Raw genomic sequence first — 8,022 nt, forward strand, 5'->3', positions numbered from 1 at the left:
TTAAAAGCATTTTTTCAGCCAAAGAAGTTGTTGAAAAAAATGCTTTTAAATTTTTTTAAAAAGCCTCTGATGATTGTGCGGCTCAGCTGGGCAATGGGGGGTGGGGACAGGGATTTTTGCTACCGGTTCTCCGAACCACCCTCCTCCATTGCTACTGGATCGGGTGATCCGGTCCGAACCGGGAGCATTTCACCTCTGCACTGGGACCAATTTATTGGGAGAACTTTTCACTGGCCAGCAATTACGGATGAAAGTAAAATGGGGGACAACTTGCAAAATTATAACCTGCTTGTAATTATTGAAAGCTTAACTAAAGCCAAGTAGCTCAGGAGGGTAAGAGATCTCCTACCTCAGATTCCCACTTACATTCCAAATAAATAATTGTGCTGCCTTTCATAATAAGATATAAACTTATTTCAGTAGATTTATATGCAAGCTAAATTCAAATATTGTGCTAATCTACAATATGTACAGTATTTCTCAATCTTGGCAACTTGAAGCCTCCCCTGCCACTACTACTGGTTCGAACCAATAGAAACCCACCACTGATTAAGTTGAAACTGAACAATCATATTGTGGCTTAATAGGACATGTGAAAGGAACTAGTATGTAACAAAAGATCTTTCACTTCCAGAATGCTGACAATAGTTTCATTCTGGAAAGAACACAATTATTCCCAATGGATGGAGCAACAGAATAATGTTCTGAGAAAAGGGGAAATGAAGATGATACCATCATGTTTCAATATTGATGCAATAATCTATTCATAGTGGCATTTCAATGAGTCAGTTTAGGGAGGGGGAGGTTATTTTACGGAAAGTGGAATCTTTCATTATGTCTATTCCACACAATGGCCTAGCAGCACACAGCCATTGCCTGGCAACTGGTGAGTCAGGATTGTGTACACAAATAAAATGGGCTATATTTCTAAACACTGACATATGTTCTTTCCTTTGTAGGCAACCTTCATTCTTAACATCCTAACATTTCCTTTTCTCCAAAGACCTTGCTGGGGGAAAACATTTTGAAATACAGAATTTCTGCTGCTCTGGATTCTAGAAAACTTAATCCATCTCATCCCTTCTTTTTTTTTAAGAGACTGGAAACAAAGTCTTACAAGACAAGATTGAGAGAACAGGGTTAAGGATAGCAAGGATAGCATTTTTAAAAAGAAACCCTGAAAGGAAATCATATGGAAGATTCAGATATGTTCTCTGCTGTCCCACAACAAGATCATAGACTAGTGATGGCGAACCTTTTTGGCATCATGTGCCAAAAAGGGAGCACATGTGTGTCAGGATTGCAACCCAGAAGAGGAGCTGTCCAGAGCACATGCATGCACCTGAAAATGAACTTCCGGTTTCAGCTACTGAACTTCCGGTTTCAGCCAGCTACTCTTCCGGGTTTCTGGTGTGCATGCACACACGACGATCAGCTTGCCGGCGTGCATGCTCACGCAGGAAAACGAAAGATCAGCTCTTCTAGTTTCCGGCACTGCCGCATGCAAAAAGGCCAGCTGATCATCGTGTGTGCATGCGCGCCGGAAATCCGGAAGAGGAACAGGCAACGCTGGGCGTGCCAGGCGACATCTGCCATTTTGGGCACGCATGCCATAGGTTCGTCATCATGGTCATAGACCATAGACAAGAGCATAGACTTGTTTGGGAGGGGAAATTAAACTGTAGGAATTTTTTGACAATTGCAACGATTTTGAGGAACATAGCTGGCTTTCTTTTATTGAATGTATCCATGCAGAGGCTGGGCAACCATTGGCCATGAATGCTTTAATTTGGATTCTGGCACAAGAAGCGAGGACTTGGACTCTATGGCCAAAGAGGTTCTTCTTTCCTTTCTGTGATTCTATGAGCCATTGCCTATTGGGGAGCAAAAGGAATAAACCAGCTAGGGTTGTTTTTTTTTTTTTTTTTTGAACTTTGCTAAATTGATATTCCCTGCTTGTTGATATATTTTCCACACAAGAACGCCATTTTCATAGCTTTCTGGGTAATTGGTTTTACAGATAAGCTGAGGTTTCAGGTGGAAACACAGCCCATCAAACGCATCTAAATCTTTTGGTATGTTGTATTGTGTCTTTCTTTTAAACAGAAGTATGTTGTCTTCTGTGCCGTTTTCTTGGTTATTATTTCCATGGATTGTTTTACCCATAGACGTTAGGTGCCTTGAGATACCAGCAAGGATGTGAATTCTAAAATGCTGGAAATAAATGTGAAAAATGAAGACTGATGGTAAAGACTCCCTGCTTTAATTCAGATCAACGTATTCAAATCAGACACTGTAGACTCTGCAATGACTATTACTCAAGGAGGATATTCTTCCCTGACAGCTTGTGGATACTAAGCTGTGCAGAAGATGGTGTTGCTTGGCAACAGAGAATAATTCTAAGGAGCAACCTTTGCTAAACTGGCAGCTTTTGAAAAATAAAGAGGAATGTGAGACAGGTAGAGAACAAGGGAGGAGAAACAACAACTAAAAGAGGAAAAAAGGAAATGGCTTTCCTCCAAGTCAGAAAATTCTAGAATCAGTTTATGTGCTCTGGCTGCAATGGAAATATTGCATTGCAAAGAGCCGTGATGGCGAACCTATGGCACGCGTGCCACAGGTGGCACGCAGCGCCATATCTGAGGGCACGTGAGCGTTGCCCTTGCTCAGCTCCAGCACGCATGTGTGTGCCGGCCAGCTGATTTTCGGGCCTTCCGGACCCACCAGAAGTCAGGAAATGGGCTGTTTCCGGCCTCCAGAGAGCCTCCAGGGGGGTGAGGAAGGCTGTTTTTGCCCTCCCCAGGCTCCTAGAAAGCCTTTGGAGCCTGGGGAGAGTGAAAAATGGGTTGTGCCATTGCGTGCCAAAAGCGGGGGGAGTGCGGGGGGAGCACACACACATGCGTGGGAGGGCAGGGCGCGGGGGGCATTGAATTATGGGTGTGGGCACGCAAGCACACAATCCCCCCGTGCTCCCCCCACTTTTCGCACGCTACAGCAAAAAGATTAGCCATCATTGGCATAGAGCCGCAAAACGAAGCATATGTCAGATTGATAGGAAACCAAACTGTAAAACAGATTCCCTTGCCACTCAAAATACAACTTTTAACAAAGTGATATTTGTCATTGCTATCCAAATGTTCAAGTTCAAGCAAATTTCACAAGAATAAAGAAAATAATGTCCAGTCCAGTGGTGGGTTTCAAAAATGTTTATTACTGGTTCTGTGGGTGTGGCTTGGTGGGCGTGGCATGGCTTGGTGGGTGTGGCTTGGTGGGTGTGGCAGGGGAGGGATACTGCAAAATCCCCATTTTCTCCCAATCAGCTGGGATTTGGGAGGCAGAGAATAGATGGGGGCGGGGCCAGTCAGAATTTTTACTACTGGTTCTCTGAACTACTCAAAATTTCTGCTACCAGTTCTCCAGAACTGGTCAGAACCTGCTGAAACCCATCTCTGGTCCAGTCAGTTTGTAGGAAAAATGAGCAGAATAAAAATTTAATCTGATCAGGAGAAATATCTTATATCCAAGAGATTGGGTGAACTATGCATTCATGTGTGAGCACACTTACAAGCATATATGTAAGGAAAAAAGAAACTGCTGTACCAAGGGATCGTAACTGCCATCACTATGCTGAAATTTTCATACAATCAGGAACTATTGCTGCAGACCCCATCTGTCAAGGAATTCCAGCTGGTGGGGTCCAGAAGAGCCTTTTCGGACATGACTTGTTCTCCAAAATATTGTGCCCCTTGAGGTGAGATCTGCCCCCATCCGTTTGGCCTTCCGAAGGGGCCTCAAAACCTGGTTTTGCTGATTGGTCTGGGGGCCCAATGAGGTATATCCTGATGGAGTTTGCTAGTGAATTAAAAAAGACTTTAGCCCCCACCCTGTTGTTTACTGGTTCCAGTCTTGGCTAATTTTTATTAATTTTAATAATTAATGTTCTAATGTTTTATACTGTTGTTTTTAGCATGTTGTAAGATGCCCAGTCATCTGATAGTGAGATGGGCGGCATTTACATTTAATAAGTAAACTATGATTTGCAGACACATTTCAAAATAAATATTGAAGAGAGTTCCAGAACTCACAGATTTGTGTGTCTTAAAATTAAGAACAGCAATAATTTATGGAAGCACACAAAATTACTAAGGAGAAATACAGCTCTGATCCATGTGGAATATTATACTGAGGCAGGAGGCTTAAGGCATGCAATACAGAGGTGGGTTTCAGCAGGTTCTGACCAGTTCTGGAGAACCGGTAGTGAAATTTTGAATAGTTCGGAGAACCGGTAGTAAAAATTCTGACTGGCCCCGCCCCCATCTATTCTCTGCCTCCCAAGTCCCAGCTGATTGGGAGGAAATGGGGATTTTGCAGTATCCTTTCCCTGGAGTGAGGTGGAAATGGAAATTTTACAGTATCCTTCCCCTGCCACACCCACCAAGTCATACCACGCCCACCAAGCCACACCCACAGTACCGGTAGTAAAAAAATTTGAAATCCACCACTGATGCAATATAATGCTTAACTGCATATATTTTAGCAATGAGGATATAATTGTTTCACCAAACCATTACATTGATTTTCCAGTACAAGAGGTCTAAGTAGCAGGTATTCTTTTTTTTTTAAGAAAATATATTCTTCATTTACTTATTGTCATGGGGGATTTCAACCTCCCATCCACAGGTGGGGCGTCAGAGGTGGCTCGGGAGTTCATGGCTTCCATGACGGCCTTGGACCTGACCCAGTTAGTTCAAGGCCCCACTCACATAGGGGGACACACTCTGGACCTGATTTTTATCTCTGGTCAGTGGTTGAATGATCTTGGTAGAGGGGACCTAGACATCAAACCCTTGTCATGGACAGATCATTCGCTCCTTCACTTAGACTTTCCTACCGCTTTCCCCCACCGCAGGGAGACGGAACCAACCAGATGGTTCCGTCCCAGGCGCCTGATGGATCCCGAAAGGTTCCTGACGGAGCTTGGGCCGTTTCCTGAGACTCTAACACACGACTCGACTGAAGAACTGGTGGCCGCCTGGGAAAGGGCGGCCACTGGAGCTTTGGACCGCGTCGTGCCTTTGCGGCCTCTGACCCGATGCCGATCTCAATTAGCTCCTTGGTTCTCTGAGGAGCTGAGAGAGATGAAGCGTCGGAAAAGACGCCTAGAGAGCATTTGGAGGACTAGTCAATCCGATTCTGACCGGACACAGGTGAGGTCTTATATCAAGACCTACCTAGTGGCGATAAAAGCGGCAAAATCTAACCATTTTTCCGCTCTTATTGCATCTGCAGAGAACCGCCCAGCTGCCCTGTTTAGGGTGACCCACTCCCTTCTTCGGGGGGGAGTACGGGAAGATCCCTTGCAGGGTCGTGCTGAGGATTTTGTGCAATTCCTGCATGATAAAGTCGCTCGGATTCGGGATGGCTTGAACTCCGATTGGATGAGTCCACGGGAGGAGACCGGGGCAGGTCTTGAGAATGTTATCTGGGAGGAGTTTGATCCTGTGACTCCCGAGGATGTGGACAGAGTTCTGGGTAAGATTAGTGCCGCCACGTGTTTATTGGACCCGTGCCCCTCCTGGTTGGTACTGGCCTCCCGGGAGGTTACACGAGGCTGGCTCCAGGGGATTATAGATGCTTCTCTGAGTGAGGGTGCCTTTCCTGCCGCCTTGAAAGAGGCGGTGGTGAGGTCCCTCCTCAAGAAGCCTTCCCTGGACCCGGCTGAATTAGCTAACTATCGTCCAGTCTCCAACCTTCGTTTTGTGGCGAAGGTTGTTGAGAGCGTGGTGGCACGACAACTTTCCCGACACCTGGATGAAGCTATCTATCTAGACCCGTACCAGTCGGGCTTCAGGCGGGGGTACAGCACAGAAACGGCATTGGTCGCGTTGGTGGATGATCTCTGGAGGGCTCGGGACAGGGGTTGCTCCTCTGTCCTAGTCCTATTAGATCTCTCAGCGGCTTTTGACACCATCGACCATGGTATCATGCTGCAGTGGTTGAGGGGGTTAGGAATAGGGGGCACTGTTTTGCGGTGGTTCTCCTCCTTCCTCTCCGACCGCTCGCAGTTTGTGTTGGCAGGGGGACAGAGGTCGACCTCGAGGCGTCTCACATGGGGGGTGCCGCAAGGGTCAGTCCTCTCGCCCCTCCTGTTCAATATCTATGTGAAGCCGCTGGGTGAGATCATCCGTGGTTTTGGGGTGAAGTGCCATCTGTACGCTGATGATACTCAGCTGTACATCTCCACCCCAGACCACCCCAACGATGCCCTTGATGTGATGTCTCGCTGCCTGGAGGCCGTGCGGGTCTGGATGGGGAAGAACTTGCTCAGACTCAACCCCTCCAAGACCGAGTGGCTATGGCTTCCGGCGCCCCGATATAGTCAGCAGGTGCCATCGCTGTCTATTGGGGGTGAATCTCTGCCCCCCACAGAGAGGGCTCGCAATCTAGGTGTCCTTCTGGATGCACGGCTGTCTTTAGAAGAGCATATGACGGCCGTGGCCAGGGGGGCCTTTTATCAGGTTTGCCTGATTCACCAGTTGCAGCCCTTTCTGGATCGGGACGCCCTACACACGGTCACTCATGCCCTTGTTACTTCCCGGTTGGACTATTGTAATGCTCTCTACATGGGGCTCCCCTTGAAGAGCACTCGGAGGCTCCAACTGGTCCAGAATGCTGCCGCGCGGGTGGTTATGGGCACAACTCGTTGTGCCCATGTGACACCCCTCCTGCGCGAGCTGCACTGGCTCCCAGTGGTCTTCCGGGTGCGATTCAAGGTGTTAGTTACCACCTTTAAAGCACTCCATGGCATAGGACCCGGATACCTCCGAGACCGTCTCCTGCCACCAATAGCCTCCCACCGACCAGTCCGTTCCCACAGGGAGGGTCTCCTCAGGGTGCCGTCAACCAAGTTATGTCGACTGTCAGCGCCCAGGGGGAGGGCCTTCTCTGTGGGAGCCCCATCCCTGTGGAACGAACTGCCCCCGGAAATTCGTAAGATCTCCGACCTCCGGGCGTTTCGCTGCGCACTGAAGACCCTATTATTCCGCCAGGCCGGACTAACAACACAATAGCTTTTAAATTGGGATATTTAAATTTATTGGGGTTTTAAATCTGAGCCACTTTATTTAATTATTTTAAATTTTATATTGTTGTTTTGTTTGTGTTTTTAAACAGGCTGTACACCGCCCTGAGTCCTTCGGGAGAAGGGCGGTATAGAAATAAAATTATTATTATTATTATTATTATTATTATTATTATTATTATTATTATTATTATTATTATTATTATTATTATTTCTTCTCAGGATTTTGTGTAGTTTTAAACTTTATTTACTACAACTTATGTATCAGTCAATTTATTTTGCTTTCTCTGTGGGGTTTAACCAGGCCATTAATCCTTTGTTGCACTTCACAATAGTCTTTAATGGTAGTAATTTTCACTATGTATATGTAATATGTTTGTGGCAATTGTCAGAGTACATTCAGATATTTTGCCTTTTAACAATTTCTGAAGTGTTCTAGAAGTTCAGACCTTTCATTCTACAGCATGTTTCAAAAGCACTGTAGCTCAGCTACAAGCGCTCCTTGTAGCTGAGCAATGTATTCTTGTTAGCTGTAGACCTATACTTTCTATTTTAGCGAAAGGCAGAAAAAGAATGGTATAGAAACATGAGGAAGATTCTAGTGTTGTGTTTTTCATGTACTAAAACCCTGAAATACCATTTACCATGTTTATTTTAAAATGGCACAGGGGTGCCCCCTAGTGCACTGGAAACATAGTACTCTAATTGCACAGCAATCCCCATGACTATCTGAATATAAGGCTAATGTGACCAACCAATCAACGGTCAAGATGGGCTGCTGCATGTTACCTTCTCACGATTCCCATTTTTAAAGCTTTTGTATGCATGCATATATCACATCTGTGAAGATAGCCATGGCAGCTTGTATATCATGATTTGTATCTCAGTGTAAAGAGTAAACAATGATTTATTTAATGAATACTGAAACAACCCATACCTTA

This window comes from Pituophis catenifer, unplaced genomic scaffold (assembly GCF_029215685.1).
Source record: "Pituophis catenifer annectens isolate HBS135680 unplaced genomic scaffold, rPitCat1.0.hap2 SCAF_3, whole genome shotgun sequence".
NCBI classification, from domain to species: domain Eukaryota; kingdom Metazoa; phylum Chordata; class Lepidosauria; order Squamata; family Colubridae; genus Pituophis; species Pituophis catenifer.